The sequence below is a fragment of the Rhinatrema bivittatum genome, unplaced genomic scaffold, assembly GCF_901001135.1.
Source record: "Rhinatrema bivittatum unplaced genomic scaffold, aRhiBiv1.1, whole genome shotgun sequence".
Classification (NCBI taxonomy): Eukaryota; Metazoa; Chordata; class Amphibia; order Gymnophiona; family Rhinatrematidae; genus Rhinatrema; species Rhinatrema bivittatum.
Genome location: NW_021821204.1, coordinates 55,625 through 71,503, shown reverse-complemented (window position 1 = coordinate 71,503; position 15,879 = coordinate 55,625). Strand labels below are relative to the sequence as shown.

The 15,879-nt window shown below is 45.5% G+C and overlaps 1 long non-coding RNA gene across 1 annotated transcript; it reads right to left on the bottom strand.

Annotated features, from left to right (window-relative positions):
- Nucleotides 1-2,161: 2,161 nt before the first annotated feature.
- Nucleotides 2,162-14,731, bottom strand: LOC115082521. The gene is made up of 3 exons (XR_003854188.1): nt 14,408-14,731; nt 3,728-3,854; nt 2,162-2,281 (listed from the first exon to the last, which is right to left on the bottom strand). It is a non-coding gene; the product is annotated as an uncharacterized LOC115082521 (long non-coding RNA).
- Nucleotides 14,732-15,879: the final 1,148 nt, after the last annotated feature.

Sequence of the window (15,879 nt, the reverse complement as noted above, 5' to 3'; positions counted from 1 at the left end):
CATCAAGGGCACCAGTGGCGATTGGAAGGCCCAAAGGGCATTCAGCACTGCCTGTTGGACTAATCTGTCCAACTCCTCCCTGAAGACTGGTGTAGACAACACTGGCGCCTGGGGTAGGAGGCAGGTTAGGCATAACTGGAGACTCCACAGGGGTCTGTGGAGGCTCAGTACCCGGCATCGATATCAGTGGGGGAACGCCTCGGGGTCTAGGGTCCAGAGGAGGATGGGGGCTCCTCTCCCTGGGCCCTCTTCGCAGGCGGCTCGGTGGAAGTCGATGCCGCTGCAGTATCGGTGCCGGCACCAGGCATGGATGCATGTTGTTGCTGCTTGGGTGTGCTGTTTCCCGGTCTTGTGCTCGGTCCAGTCCTTCTCCGGCACCAAGTGATGATGACTTCCGATACTTTTGAAAGGGTTGGTGATGGATGGTCACCTGCACCATGATGTCCTAGGCGGGGCATCTCCAAGTAGATGGGCCCCATCTGGTCAACGTACACCTTGAACTGGAGTCGATGGAGCAGAACGTTTCGACACAACAAATGCTCCATCTTGTCCAGTCGAGCGTGCCGGCCTTTTGGGGGTCATTTGTGCACAAACTGGGGGTATCGACGGATGTCGTGCTGAGGGTCCTAAGCACAAAATACAAACATTGTGGGGTCTGTTATGGACATGGTTCTCGGACATTCGGGGGCATTTTCTAAAGCCAGTCGCCATGTCCAAAAATATGGCGCGTGGTCGGTGACTGTTGGCCAGAGAGGTTTGCTGCCGGGACACAGACCGCAAACTACGGGGAAAACAATTACCGAGCGTCTGAGGGAATGGAGCGTGATGGGGGGACCCCGGTGAGGGTGATATTTGGAAGGGAAACTTCAATTTCTTTCATGAAAAAAAAGTGTGAGAAATGTCTCACAGAGCTTCTAAACCGCGAGGCAACTTGCTGAGCGGAAAAAAAAAAAAAAAAAAAAAGACTGAAGGGGGACCCCGTGTGGCCACAGGGTTTGTGGCACACTCACAGTGCCAGTCAAAGTTCTAGAAACTTTGACAAAAGTATTTTGTGACAGGGCTCCAACTGATGTCACCCACATGTGAGGACTGTCCTGGGAGAATAGCATTACTGAGCAGCTGCTCCTCGTCATGAGGAAGGCATTTTGAGCACACATACTGATTCCTCTATTTTTCTTTAGCAACCATTTTTTCTCTGAACAGATGGTGCTGGGCAATTAAAAAAAGAAAAAAAAAAGTCCTGCTTGCCAGAAATTTGGTATCTTGAGTTGAGATTGTACAATTTTTCACTATAAAAACGGTAATGCACAGATTCCAGCATTCCCAGCTTTATAAGGCCTCCCGAGCTCTTCAATAGTTATTACCTTTAAGGACAACTCCAGTAATCTCTATTTCAATCCGAGCTCCAGTGGTCCTCGACAAGCTCATCTTTTCTTCAAGCCTCAATATAATCTCAGGTTCAGCAGCTGTAGAAGTCTGAGTCAGGTTCAAAAGAGAAACACATAAAATGATGATGAGCATCAGAAACATTTTAATACAAAAGCTAAAAGTTAGTAATTACACCACCTTTGGACAAATCATGCTTATTTGTCTATACTAGACAACACATCACATGAACCCCTTAACAGTTAGTAAGCCAGACAGACATGTACTCTTTACTACTATGAGGTATTTAAAAAACATGAAGGCACAAAATTAGTCTTCCCTCAAAGGGCACTGCCATACAAGCCTATACCAAACCTGGGGGAAGAATCATGCTTAAAGGCCAAATTGGTGCCTGAATGGCGAGCAATAGCAAATCGTCCTATAATACATAAAGTCAATCTACCCCCCGCCCCCGGCTTTATTCTCATTTCTAACTAATTGTAAAGAAATTTGTTGGCGGAAGCAAAAATGAGCACACAAGGGGCCAATAAAAGTAAAAACATATTCCTACTTTAAATACATTTTTCCGTACAACCTAAGTTCTCCAAGAAGAATACAGCTACTAGCCCTGCACTTCAGCATGTACCAAAACCCTAAGCTGTTAAAAAGTTATTTGCTCCTCCCATGTCAGTGACATACATTGACAAGAAACGTGCCAACTGGGTGTGCGGCCCAAATAACCTCTCAATATCCTGCAGCCTTCCTGAGCTTTCAGCTCCTTCTTTTTGCTCCTCACCTCTGTGAGTGCTTTCAGGTTTTTCTCTTTCCTGCAAACCCCAGTGATTCTGGAGAGGGTCTTCCCCGACCTCTTTAAGCCCCAACTGGATTTCAGGCTCAGCAGCTGTGCACCTCAAACCTGGAAAGGAAACAAAAAACATATTTTAGTTTACGTTTTAATTAAATTTTCCAAATGAATTCAGTGCTGGTGAGAGGTGCCAGAGTGACAGCATTAGAAACGTATCCACCTAACTGACACAGCATGGACAGCAGCATATTCAAGTTATCCCTCAGATTCGTCTTCCGAACAAATGAATAGGTGTTACCAATCTTCACACCGCCCCCCACTGCCAAATAGGGACAGCATAGCAGTATCAGTACAAACTACCTCACAACCCAAGAGTTTAAATACTGCACAGGCATCAGCAGTGCAAATCTCCCTCACACAGCAGAGACAACAGAGGCATTGGCAATAGACGTTTCCGCCACCTGGTGCCCCACCAAAAAGGGAAGAGAAAGAAAATCAGACAGGATTTTAAAAATTAACTTGCTGCTTGCCTGGGACGAGTGGAATTTTTTCAGCAGGCAAGGAGGCGGTGGCATCTTTGGCTCCAATTGGGGTCTGGGAATTCAGAGAGGGTGTGGCAGGCAGGAGGAAAGTGGGTAGAAGAAAGAGTGGGAGGGATGGAGGGAAAAAGAAAGAGAGAGTGGAAGATTGCACATGATTGAGGTAGGTCAGGGAGAGGAGAGAGGGCTGGATGGGAATGAGCTGCAGGTGTGCACTGGCCAGGGAAGGAATACACTTACTATGTACTCCTGCCATCCATATCCCTCTAATTTTATCTGGATGAGGGGCAGGGAGAATGGAGCGAGAAACATGACGAAGGGGGAATACATGGCAAGTGCATTTTCTTGGGGGAATTTTTCAAAGCCGGCAGATGGGAAGGCTGCAGAGAGACATGGAAAGGGGGCTTCTATGGACTATGTGCAAGTGCGAGTGTAAAGTGAGAGGAGTGATCAGGTACAAAAAAACAAAGCAGTCTGAATGTAACACAGGAGCTGGACACCATTGCAAGGACCTAGAATGGGAAGGAAGAGAGAGGAAGAAATTTGAGAGAGAATGGCATGGCTTGCGTTGGGGGTGGTCTAGCTCTGGATAGATTAGGTGGGGGAGGAGAGGCTGAGCAGGATTTGTTGCAGTAGTGTTAGGGAGAGACACTATGAGGTAGGGAGTCAAAAACGTTTGGCAATATGGTCGGTAGAGGGAAGATGATGAGGATCTTAAGTTATCCAACAGAGGAGATTTAAGGTGACAGAGCAGAGGTACTGAACGCCACTTCTCTGGATACAAATACATTTCATAAATAATCACTGCATATGGCCTGAAAACCAGACCTGCTGGTGGACCTTGATGTACAGCATTTGACGTCCCTCTGACAGAGGGAGATGAACAATAGAAGGAATGATGGACTTGAAGCTAAGGGTGGAGGTCCACAGAAGAGACGCGGAGCGCAATACCTTGCACATGAAGGTGGTGAATGAAATCTTAATGACCATGAAATAAGATTAAAAAGCTAGTCTTTACCTAGGGATGTTTCGGCTTTATCATCTTCCTTCATTGTGCCCTCTTAAAGCGTCTTCCACCGTTTTTTCTAAAAGCTCCCACTCCTCTTCAGAGGCTGGACTGCAACAGCATAGGACGTAAGCAGCACCTGAAACAGGAAGCACACACTCATTGTCTCCTCAGTCCCCAACCGGGGGGTAACTCACAGCTGTTAGCCAAAAATATTACACACGCAACAGCAATTAGCTACAATGGCCATGGAATGCCGATGACATGGCAGTTCTCTATTCTTCTGGGCAACCAGCAGTACATGCGCATCTTAAGTGGGTCGCAAAGGGCAGATAAGCCTTGGCTTTCTGACACATACTTGAAGGACGGTTTCTAACACTGGCAAATAATACCCAGTATCATCTCCAGCAGACAAACGGCTTGCTTCTCTACAATCAATAAAGATATCCGAAATACACACTGAGTTATCAATTATTTGAGTACTTATTCAGGATTAAACCTAAATAAATTTGGCATAAAACTGAACTGTATGGGCCAGAATTAGTAACCAAACCCTGGAACTGCATGTTTACATGCATAGATAATTTAAATACTAGGGTGCAATACCTGTTTACAACCCAAGAAATGCATTGAAGTACACTGTTGAGAAAGTTTAAGACTAAATTCAAAATTTACCTCTCTTGGTGTAATCACACTGCCAGAACTGCAGGAAATTGCATATAAAGTACCAGATAAGCCAAAAAAAAAAATAATAATAATTTGGGGATTTTTTTTCCTGCCTTTCCAAATATTGCTCAAGGCGGCACACACTTACCAAGAGACCAGGTAAGTGAATCAGCTTGAAATGACCCAATAATGCCTGGGTATAAGTAACTCTGTTCCTGACCATTTCTATGTGGTTTAGCAGAGCACAGGATGGACTTGTGAAATGACATCCATGCCCTGGGAATATAAACCATGAGGACGACTCCAGCAAGGACTTGATGACAAGTACTGACCTGACTGCTAAACCAGACAGCTTGCAAATACTGACCGAGCAGCAAAGAGCACCAAGCTCTGGATACACCTGAATGCAACAGCTTTTGACATAGACTGAGTAACCTTTTTTATTTTTTCAAGTTTTCATCCTTTAGGGCAGAGCTTTCCAAACTTTTCATGTTGGTGACACACTTTTAGACAAACATAATTTCACGACACAGTAATTCAGTCTACTAGCAAACCAGAGGTTAAAGGTTAAAGAAACTAAACATATTTAGACAATTTATGTATGTTTCCTTAAATATATACATTTATTTATTTATTTATATTCCGCTTTTTTGCACTTTTTTCAGCGCTTCAAAGTGGATTACATTCAGGTACTGTAGGTATTTTCCTATCCCCAGAGGGCTTACAATCTAGAGGGCCTCCACATAAATAAAAATGTTTCATGACACACCTCTCTCATGAAAACCTTTCATTTATATTAAAAATATATAATATTCCAAGTGCTATTTTCCAAAAAAAACCCAAGCCCAAGCACATGTCTGTCCCCACACACATCTCTCTCCCTCCAGCACGTCTGGCTCCCACACTCATGAACCTCTTCTTTTGATTGTTGCCAGTTAAGTGCTTCACTCCCTTCAGGGTTCAAGCCTGCCCTGGTGCATAACACCTTCCAGTATCACCAGAACTCTGTTGCTTGGAGTCAGTAGTCCTCGTAGCCAGGCCTCATCGGCAGCAGCAGCCAGTGACAGGGACAGCTGGGCTTAAGTCCCACCCACCAAGCCCAAAAAAAACCACAATTGACAGCAAAAGTCGCCCAATAATAAGCAACCCACAAACTGAAAAAAAAAAAAAAAAGTGAATTGCTAGAAAAAAAAAAAAGCCCAAACTCACGTTGGAATTGACGGCGCGGTGTGCGACACACTACCGTGTCACGACACACACGTTTGGAAAGCTCTGCTTTAGGGATTCTTTTTCCCTTCACATCAGAAAATGGTTATGAGGTTTTAGGAAAGCAGTACATCAGCAAAAAAATACTCTCACTCTGGTCATCACCCTTCCTTGTTCTCACCACTGCCCTCCGTGCTAAATGGCATATTTGCATATTTGGCATAAAAATCACACCTCTTACTATGCAAAAAAAAAAAGAGTCCTTTTTTTTTCAACTACAATCCATTCAAGATGTTTTTAAACAATTTAAACTATATATAAAATGCATACATTCCTTCATGTAATTAACAGCATGAAAAACTGCTGATGTGGAGGGCATTTTTAAACATATGTAAGCTAATATACTCAAAAGACAAGGACTTTCATGAAAATATAAAAAAACAATTCAAAACAAAAAAGTGACATCTTGATAAGTTGTTGATTTTTGTATTTGCTACACTTTCTATATATTAGACACTTGGTAAATTAACAAGTTTGAAACTTGTTGGCATTAGTGTTAGACATTAATTGCCCTCTCTGTTAGTTGTAGGGCACAAACAGTTAGACCTCAAAAACCACATCCATGTCTTTATAGCTGGTTGGCCACATGCAGGGTCCAAAATCCATTTGCATAAAGATGAAATTCTTATAAAGGGACATTACTCAATCCACAAATATCAAAATCATCTTTGGGTTTGATTTTAAAAGATCTTTGAGGGATTAAACATTCTGACTGCTTTCTCTGAGCACTCCAATTTCACACATCCTTTCCCAGGGGCGGATTGGTCTATCGGGGAATCGGGCATCCCTGGTGGGCCGATCGCTCCAGTCACGTGGTCTGCCATGCACGGCCGTGCAGAGCCGGCTCGGCAGATCATGTGACGTGTCCTGGGCGGCGAATACCCGGGCCGGTCCGACATCGTGAGCCCGCCTCTGTCTTTTCCTGTTACCTTCAGGGCAGGAGGAAATGGGGGGAGGGGACAAGAGAGGGAGAGAGGCTGCATTGGGGGAACAGGCCTCTTCTTTACTCTGTCTGCTCCAGCCTCAGCCTCACCCCAAGCCCTCCCCTCCTGTTCCTTGTAGGCTGTTTGTGAGGGAAGAGGCTGTAGCAGGAAGGTGCAATTGAAACTTACCTGTTAAATTTCCTTTCCTTTAATCCTGCCAGACCAGTCCAGGCAAGTGTGTTATGTCCTCCTGCCAGCAAATGAAGACAGAGAAAAAAGCTCAAAGCTGACTTCACTACACCTGTAAAGATTTGGTTCAACTGAAGGCAATTATTTGTTTTGGTTTCCAAATAACAAAAATCTGATACAGCCAAGAAACTTCACTCTATGATCATCAACCCAGGAATAAAATCCCTACACCAAGCTCATAATAGGCCAGTTGCTTTCTGGTGGGCAGCAGTATACTCACTGTTAGATTTCTGACCTTATCAGACTAGGAACCCTTGATGTTTTGGCTTCCTTAGGTGGGTTCTGGACTGGTCTGGCAGGAGTAAAGGAAAGAAAATTAAGAAGTAAGTTTAAAATTCACCTTCCTTATTGACCAGTTCAGACCAGTGGGATGTACCAAAGCTCCATCAGCCTGGGCAGAAGGAAGCCATGATAGGTCTCAGGAGTCTTGTATCCTCTCCCCACCTATCCTGGGGTGATTAGAGCAGGGATGCAATGGGGGAAGGGGGCAAGGGTGCTGCCCTGCCATTATCTTCTGAACAGATAGATTGTGATTCAGAATTTTTTCACTCTTGTTAAGCAGGGTCACCGACGCCTGCAAACTCTGCTGGCAAGGCCAATTTGCTCTTCTCCTTAATTATTCCTGAAATTGATGCCTTAGAAACCACTGTGCTTTAACAGGTCACATTAATAGACCAAAGATCTATCTGAGAAGAAACTGGTCACTTATAAACATCTCAAAACAGACTTGAAGTGGCTGACCTTGTCCTAAACTACATCGCCTGTCAACCTCATAAGTGAAAATAGCCTGATTCCGACAGTAGTAAAACTCTACCCTTCCCTCCCTCCCCCAAAAAAGGGGAGGCATACTGGGCACATAGATACCCTTTCTTTTAAAATTACCAAAGGCACCAAGGAGTCCTATTTCACCAAGATGTTACCCTATGAAGCTCAAAAAGGAACCAGATCCCTTCAAAATAAGCTCACTTCCAAGCTGAAGAGACCTCCCACAGCGGAGGACTTGTGATCTTGAATCCTCGGAAGAAAATAAGTATCTTATCTGAAAAGGTAGCCAGGAAGCTTCCGTGCCTATGTCTCTTGCAGCAAGCCAAAATCAAATCTCTGTGAGTTATGTCTTCATCCTAATCTCCTTTGGCTGAAGGACAAGATTGAAGGAAGGGAATGAATCCCTCAATAGGAAACATTGTCTCCTTCGTAAACTGACTTTGCAGAGGCTCTAAACTTGAAAGGTCTGCTACGTTGTCTGCTTTCGCACCATCGACGACGGTAACCCCCAACATTTAAGTATCCTCACTATGTAGTCTGGTTTTCTTAGCAGCCAAGGTTGTAAAAGAGAATTGAAGGGATCTTCTAGGGAAGAATCCTCCGACTAGTGTGAAGGAGCACCCCTACTTTCAACTTCAGAACTCAGTCTAGGGAATGTACTGGACACCAGCAGACACACATGCCAGATGCATGGAATACCCACCTGGAAGAGATGGTGAAGATGAGAACAGTAATGGAGTTCAAGGGGGCATGGGATAATCACTGTGGATCCCTAAAGGCTAGGGGGATGGAAATAAATAAATGGGGTAACCTATGTTAACTTGGTGTGTAATATTTCTCCACGAGGATAACCTGCATGGAGCGGCAGTTACTCTGTAAACAACTTGCTGGGCAGACTGGATAGACCACTTGTTCTTTATCTACTGTCATTTACTATATTACTAATTCCCTCAGTTTGTTCATATCAGCTAAAGGCATTACACTGACCACTACCGCCCAGGCTACCTTCTTCCAGCTAGAAGCCAGGATTCCTGGTGTGCTCGACAACTGGCTCTGACCCACTGCCTAGACTTAGGCCCATTGGTTCTTCATTAGGATTACTGCCCCTGCTTCAGCTGTCCTGGATCATAACTCCTTTCTTAATCTATAAGGCTCATGTCTACAACGCAAAAGAACCCTGAAAGAGACTCAAGATCTACTCCCTTCAGGAAGTAACTATGAAAAAAACCACCTGTTCAGGCTCCTTACAACTTCCCTAGAGAGAGGGAAAATAGCCTTGTGACCCTGGCTACTGAATATCATCCTGAGAGGAGAGTAAATTGAGTGAGATGCACCTGGGTTTGTACCTAAGATATACTACAGGGTGGCCCATGGAAAAGTAGCCTGCCTCCAATAAATGGTGCTGGTATTGGAGGCCACCCTGTATGTTCAGCTCCACTGCTCTGGAGCCTAGGACCTGCTGAACAGACCCTGGTTGGGGTGGTTTTGGAATGAGACAATTGGCCACCAAGAGCGAGGCCTTGAACCCATGATTTCCAAAGCCATAAGGTTACCATCTTCTTTGGAGATATACGGGTTTCCTTATACATTAGAGACTGGAAGGACTAATTGCTATTCAATATACGCATCAGTCAGCATAGGGTTTCCACCCCTATGTAATCCTGGGCTTTCCTGTTTCATCTTGGTCCTGAATATTTAGACATCTGATAAGGGAGGCCTTACTACTCTTTGACCAACATGTATTTGAAGTCCTGGGTAGCACAAGGGAACAGCCCTCATAGCTGCCAGTAAGGGATCCAGGATAAATCATCTACCTCGTTATAATCCCTGGAGAGAATAAGCAGTAATGCCCCTGTGTATCTATGAGGGGAATCACCTAAGACAATTGTCTGTCATTTTCCATGGGACCACAAGAATAAAATACTTCATTGCCTCTAGTAGGAGACCTGAAATAAATCATACTATGCCCGTGTTCTCTTTTCAAGGAAGCAATAGTGCCCCAAAGCCGTAATTAACCAAACTAAAAACTAAACTAGTCTAGTATCATTGTCCCTGAGGCCTACACGGAAGGGACAAGGAAGTCTCCCAGCAATGTTCCACCATCTAGTACAGAAGACTTCAAGTGTTTCCATGAAGCAGCATACCCAGAACCCTGCCACGATTAGGAAACTGCCCCAGATAAATCGATTGTCTTGGAATCCTTCCCCAAGGAAGGAGAGCTGCCTGAGCAGATTGCTTGTAGCCTCTGAAATGCCTCCCAACCATGACTGGTCTTGGGCTCTGAACTTTGAGCCCTAAACTTCCAGGATCCATACTACAGACAGTTCTCTTAGAGGATACAAATGTACAACTAGAGGAACGTCCTGAGAGGCAGAGCCATAAACTGTGTGACACCCCCCCCCCTCCCCCCTCCTTGAACTAGCACTGATCAGGTCAGATGGGGGATCTGACTAAAATGAGCTCCCAACTTCACTTATCTCCACAGTGTAAGCCTCACCAGCTATAAACACATCCAGGAGCTATTAGTTCCTGTATAGGGAGGTTCAAGACCTCCATCTTCTATATATCATTAACTGTGGAAATGGTCACTATGGCCTCCAATGAGGGATGTTGGACCCAATGCATGAGGATTTGAGTCACAAGCCATTGTACATAGCAGCCTGGGAAGAGAAACTAGACATTAAAAAAAAAAAAAAAAGAGAGACTATTTAAGCAGAATCTTGTGCTTTCTATCATGGGGGTCCCTGAACATTTTGCTTTCCTCCACCAACTGTGGTCTTAGCCTCTCCCCCATGATCCAATAGCCCATCCTTCTCTTCCCTGGGAAGGTAACATATTTCCCATATAGGCTTGGCCACTTTAGGTTGGAATCAGGTGTCCCACACTGAGGAGAGCCCCATCTCCAACTACCAGATATAGCAGCAAGTGTGTGTGTGTGTATGGCTAAGGGAACAGCTACAAAGCACCCAGGAACAGGATCCCCCCTACAGACTGTCTACCAGTGTTTCACAGAGTGCTGCGACCTGGAATTAAGCATCACCAGCTCCTTTTCCTGAACAGCTTCCACATGGAGGCATTATCCTCCCTTCCCAGGAGGCACAGCTATCTCCTCCTCTTGTCCTGTCGATTAACTAGGGCTGAGGGCTGTCCCAGCCAGAGGAGTGCTCCAAGCACTCTTAACATTGTCAAGGCCAGCTTGAGGGTCTTCCATGTGGGAACATGAATAAGGGCTAGGAAGCACTTGAGGAATCCATAAGGTGCTGCTCAAGTATAACCACACTGGGATTTTTTTTTTTTTAATAGACTGCAGTCATTTCAGCAGCACAAGTTTATTTGGTCTTAATAGTCCCTCTAAGAAGCCTCCTTTTAAGAAGAGGGGAGAGCAGCCAGTTCTATAGATCAGTGGTTCTCAACCTTTTTTCTGTCGGGACACACCTAACAGATGGTTCTCACATGTGTGACACACTGAACACATGACTCATGGGGCTAATGTAAACATACACTCTGCACCCACAGGGACCCCCCTCGATCCCCAACAATGGGTGCAGAGCAGAACTAGGGCATTTTCCCATACAACACATCATACAAAAAAAGATGTTCTGGTGACACCTCAGTTAACGCAAAACAAACTCCCTCTACTACCCTCTACTACCAGTACAATAGCCTTCCTTATGAAAAGACAGTAATTTACCACTAATGCATGTCCTATTGAGAAAACACAACAAATAAGATTGATACAAATGTCTAATATGCTAGTAAAATACTGTATCTCGGTCACAAACACACAACTGACCTTCACCAAGTACAAAAAAACAAAAATTATAAATATGGAGACAAAACTGGAATGGAAATCCAAAAAAGCCACTCTGCATGCAGTGCAAACCTGATGAAATGGAAACAGAAATATAGCACATAACATAGTCCCAGGATCTGCAATAATGCACACAAACTAATCTGCACTCAAACAGTAACAACCCTATCTATGAAAAGGTACACTAATACACCTCCTATTAGGAAAACAGAACAGGCCAAAGCTGCTTATAGACCCCCACACAGAAATAATTGTAAAACTAAATGAATAAATATTTCAAAACAGCTGATGAACAGAGTAACATCCAACAAATAAAAAACATAAAAATATTTAAAATTCTCCAAACACCAATAGAATATTTCAAAATAGCAGATACATCACATAATACTCAATTAAAATGGCAGTCAATCAAGAAAAAAAAAATAAACTTAAAAAGCCACCTTTACTTACCCTCTCCAGCAGCTTTCCTACTCCTTACCCTTGCAGGCCAAAAACACATACTAGAAGCAGCAGTGGCTACTGAAGCTCTGTCCTCATGGTCCTCTTCCTTAGGGCCCCACAACCAGTCTCACACAAACACACACACCAATTAGACCCCACAACCACTCTTTGTCTCTTACACACCAGTGATCTCCCTGACAAGTCTCTCTTCCTCACACACACACTGTAGGGAATTATGAGCTGATGCAGTGGGTTAGCAAATCCTACTGACTCAGCCCTTTCACATACCTTGACTTCCCTATCTCCAACATGCAGAGCACAGCAAGACCTAACCACTGTGAACTCTAAGCTTGTAAGTTGCCCCCATTGCTTAAAGACAGGATGTCTGTCTGCATGCACGCAACTGCCTGCATGAGTCATACACACAAGCTTTAGCAGCCCACCAAACTGCTCTTTCCCTACTTCCTCTTATGCTGCTGTCACACTTAGGCAGCTAGGTTAGCCCATCTCAACCGCCTCATGTCCAGCTTGTGACATCCTCCCTCCCTGCCTGAATACAATGCTCGCTTGCACGTACTCAGCAAGAGGCCAGGAGAAAGACATATATGGTATAAAGGCTGCAGCAGCCAATAATACGAGGGGCATGTATTTACAAGAGCCAATAATGTTATGGCACATCTGTATGCTATGTATTATGTACAATAAAGGAGAGCCCCGGGGGGAGAAAAAAAGGAGCCTTCCCGGGAGCCTTGACCACAAATCCTGCCTGATGTGTCTTCATTGCCGCAACCACTTTTGACACAGCAGTCTTCTCCTGCGCCAGCTCAGTTGGAACCCAGGCTGGGCGCCATGGGCCTTTATTTGCCACTGCTCAGGCATTCCTTGCCCTCCCAACTCCGACCTAGCTTCATCAGGTGGGCAGGGATGGAGGAGGCAGATGGACTCATTCATGTCCAGTTCCTCACAGCTTCTGGAGGAGGGAGGGGGAGGGGGGGGGAGGGGGCAAGGAGAATGCAGACAGTTCTGCTTTGTCCTGATTTCTTCTCTATTTCATTGGGTGGGAAGGGAGAGGTAGACAGCCCTGCTTGTTCCCCCACGCCTCTGTTTTGGTGGCTGGGTAGGCCGGGAGCCAGCAATAAACAGCAGGCTGCTTTCCTGTGGCGCTAGTTATTGTGTGCCCTTCCCCTGCCAGTGGTGTGTCTGCTATAATAAAACAGGTGACTAATGATGCCTTTTTTTCTAGGTAAATATATGTTGGGGGGAAAGTCAACATGGCTACTATGAAGGGATATCCTTATAGCAAGAAGATTGACAGCAGAAAAGCAGCAATTCCTCACATTCCTTCTGAGCTTCATGTAAAGACCCCTTATTCTTGAGCTTTTCATTTGATGGGGGAAAATGATCCCTTCTGGTACTTTACTGAAGCCTTTTTGTACCACATTTCCCCTTTCCCTTCTTTCTTTATTCTAGAGGGTGCATCTTTAGCTACCACTACTACTTACCACTTCTATAGCGCTACTCAGTGTAAGTGGTGCTGTACAAATTAAATCAAGACATATCAAGGAAGAATTGAGAATTTCGTTATTAAAAAAACAAAATAGTTAAAGTCAATACGGCTGTGAGCTGGATACAAATAGCTGAAATGACCCATTACCCTGAGTGTGACCCGAAATTATCCAATCACAGCTCTATCTGGATTTAAGGACTCCCTGGGCCATTGCATAGTTCAGGGAATCTCTCAATCACCCAAACCAATCAGGGATCACTAACCGCTGATCACGCCAGTCACTTCTGCTCAATTTATGTTAAGCATAATGCAGAGCGTGAACTATCAATTTGATCACATCCTGGCCGTTTGACTAAGATGTGAACCTACACGATAGGGGAGATAACACCCTGCCACATTAGGACCTGGTCAAACTAAGAGGAGGATGAAACCAATATTTAATGTCCCTTGCAAAAAACTCCACAGTAACTACTACAGTCCTACTGTATATACTTTATTAGTAGGAAGCCGAAACGGAAAACCGGATGCTCTGCTAGTTGTTTCCTGAGCTGACATCAGCACGCAGCACTCATTCTGTCAGCTCAAGAAAGACACATCCTCAGCCTGCAGAAAACAAAAGGGCACTATACATCTTTACTAGTAACCTGAGCAGCTACAGCCCAAAAGTTACAAGGTAGGCACACACGCCACAATCCAAAGGGCTCGTTTACACACTGCAACTGAATACGTACAAGTGCTAAATACTAGATGTCACAGCTATGGTCTTTAACCCTTAACGCCTCTGCCATGCTATCCCACTGCAACACCCTTTAAACCCAGCAGGTAATGCAAGCTTCAGCTTCGCACCTTTAAAGAGACAAGATAGGAACTCCCCCCCCAAAACACTTCGTTACAGGGCGGGGGCCTCTAGTCTTGTCTGCAGCAGGTTCCTGCCGTGCAAGCCTCTTTGTACCACATCCCCGTGGAAGGAAGCTCTCCAGAACCAGAGACGCCCTCTCTCCGGGATGAATCCAATTTGCTGCTCGCCTGCACCACGACAGAAGTTTCCCCTGCCCGTCTCCTACCTGAGCAGACAGCTGCTCCGCCCTTTGCCGTCTCGTTCCCCTTTGCATTGTGCAACGGTCTGAGTCTGAAGGCAGAAAGAAGCACCTCCAGGCTGTTGCTGCTGCTCCGGCTCGCCTGTCTCTCTTTTTTTTTTTTTTCCTCCCGGAACAGGAAGCCCTTTGTTCCCCTGCAGCCCTCCAGTAAAGTTCCTCCTGCCGGGACTTCCTCCGGGGCCCGGCCAATCGCCGAGCTGCGCCCTGACCTCCCGGCTGTCACCGATCGCACAGAGGGGAGTGGGGACGGCGGGCCCGTGTGAGCTAGCGATGACGAGCTGGGCCGAGCCGAGCCGTGAACGAGCTGCTCCGCCGGGGGAGGGCTTAGGTTAAAGCCACCTCGCTCTGCTCGGACTCGCAGCGCCCCCTCCCGGGGGGGGGCATGTTTGCAGGTTCGCGCTCCGGTCTCTGCCCTGCCCTGCCCTGACCTCACCCCGAGGATTGCTGTCTGCTGAGTTCTGCGCCGGGGATTGCACGCCTTCTGCTTGTCTGTATTTCAGGAAATGGAAGGGCGAAAGGGGTTTGAATCCTTTCTTCGTTGTTGTGATGGCACCCATTTCCGTGAAAGAACTGTTTAACAAAAGTTTCCAATTCCAGTGTTTTTTTAATACCCTTAAAGCAAGAATGTAATGAGCCAGGATAGTGTGGTTGTGTGAGAGAGGAGTGGAGTGGTAGTAGAAATCCATAATATCAAACGTGTGTCTCTTTAAATACAAACAAAAAAAACAAACCCAAACTAGATCACTATACACATAAGCCCATAGGATCTTCTAGGGATTTACTAGGAGAGCGGGTTTCCTTTGTACCAGGTTTCCATGTAGGGTCACCAGTATAAGTGATAGGTGTATCTCAGAAGTGGTAGGGGGCATTTGTGGGTATTACATTTAAATGGATTGGTTAGCCTTGAACCCAAACAAAAGGACTGGCAGATGACATAGGTAAAACAGAACTTACTTTCCTTCGGCAGTTACAGCCATCACAAGCTGCCCTGGCGCTCCTCCTGTTTGTCATCCTTCCTCAGTGATGTAACCCCCTTCTGACAGTTTCTCTGTATGTTCCCGAAAGGGGACAACCGCAGGCTCTTCTGTCAAATCTGTTTCATGTCTCTGTCCCTGAGCAGTGGCCGCCTGTGTTTGGAACTGGCAGGGGCTGAGAGCTTTTCCCATTTCTCCCCCTCGAACTATGCCTGTCTCTACTGCATATTCTGGAGGGCAAAGATAACTGATGGTTTACATCCTCTCCCAGGACTGTGGACTCTGCCCAACCCCCAAAATCTCCCCCCCTTATCTGTTGGCAAACTTGCCTCTCTTTCTTGATTTCTAAACCCTCCTTCCCTCCTAAATATCAGCTGATTGACATGACATGTTAATATTCCAGACTGAACAGTTGATCTCATATTTACCTTATCCCATTCTTAAGACATTTGCATTTTCCCATCC